This window comes from Echinops telfairi, unplaced genomic scaffold (genome assembly GCF_000313985.2).
Source record: "Echinops telfairi isolate 266 unplaced genomic scaffold, ASM31398v2 ScPeMD7_7469;HRSCAF=8507_1, whole genome shotgun sequence".
Taxonomy (NCBI): Eukaryota; Metazoa; Chordata; class Mammalia; order Afrosoricida; family Tenrecidae; genus Echinops; species Echinops telfairi.
Window position 1 is genome coordinate 29,274,612 of NW_022111373.1, and position 1,339 is coordinate 29,275,950.

The 1,339-nt window shown below is 54.5% G+C and overlaps 1 pseudogene; it reads right to left on the reverse strand.

The window, feature by feature from the left end:
* The window catches only part of LOC115873731, a 16,029-nt pseudogene that overhangs the window by 419 nt on the left and 14,271 nt on the right, over window positions 1–1,339 (reverse strand).

Consider the following 1,339-nt stretch of genomic DNA (forward strand, 5'->3'; position numbering starts at 1 on the left):
GGTGGCAGAAGGTCGTTCTGTCCTCTTCAGGAATCTTGAAAGGCTCATTTCGGAAGCTGTGACAGAGATTCCTGCGTAGCTCCTCAGGCAGGTCCCCGCCCTCATTGGCGCCCAGTCCACCGCCATGGAAGCGCTCCAGGCCCGGCTTGTGGCGCACGTTGGGGTTGTGGAGGCTGGTGTTCGGCATGATGGCAACTGGACAGCACGTCGCATGTGTCTGTGGACCGGAAGCCCCCGGGGTTGCACAGGCAGCATCTCTGGGCCTCCATCTTCCCCTCGATTTCCTGGGCCTCCCGGGGAGGCGGAAGCGCCATAGCACTTGCCTGTTCCGAGGTGAGGTCGGGGAACGGCGCGCAGAAGCGCGGAGGTGTGGAGCTCAGCCAGGCTGCGCTCCGCCGCCCCCCCCTCCCCGCCACCCGGTGGTCCCCATGGCCGTTGGGTCAGACGCGGGCGATTTCCTCAGGTGTGTCTGAGCGGCTCGTTCTCCACCAAGCACTGGAGCCCCTTCTTGGGGTCCATGCTGATCTTCCTCCTCCCCATCGCCGCCTTCCGGTTCCGCTACAAGGTTCTACTGCCCTCATTGGCCTCCCGACGCTCGACCTCGCTCACGGCCTCGGCCTCGTCGCGCAGGCGCCGTACTCCGCCCGCACTTCCTGCTTCCGCCGCCCTGGGCGCTGAAAAGACTCCCTTCGCTCTGACCGCCCCGCGCGCCAGTCATCATTTTTTAATCTCAGGCTGTTAAGTGTTTCTCCAAACCTGGTGCTGTGCAGGTTTTTATGTAGTATTTTATATAGGTTCCCCTGTTATCAGCTTAGCACACTAATTGAATAAGCATGGTGAAAAGATACAACCTAGATGCACACCTTTCCTGCCATAGCCCCTGTTCTGCTTGAATGACTGACTGCCTCTTGGTCTATGTACAGGTTCCTCATGGGCACAATGAAGTGTCCTGGAATTTCCATTCTTGGCGATGTTATCCAAAGTGTGCTATGCTACACAGTCAATGAAGCACAAGTAAATACATTTCTGGTATTTTCAGCTTTCAACCTTGCTTCATGACCTTGTCTCCAGCTGCTTGAAGTTCTGGCAACTCTTGACCAATGTGTCGCTATAACTGCCTTTAAATTATCCTCAGTAAGACTTTATTTGCATATGATATCAATGAGAGAGTTCAGTATATCATTCAACACAATGTTTGCATTTGGTTGGGTCACATTTCTGTGGAATGGGCACAAACATGGAGTTCTTCCAGTTGGATCACTATGAATTGACACCGCCTTGGTGGTGGCAGTGAAGGCAATGAAATCTAGTTGGTTGGCCAGGTATAGCTGTCTCTAAA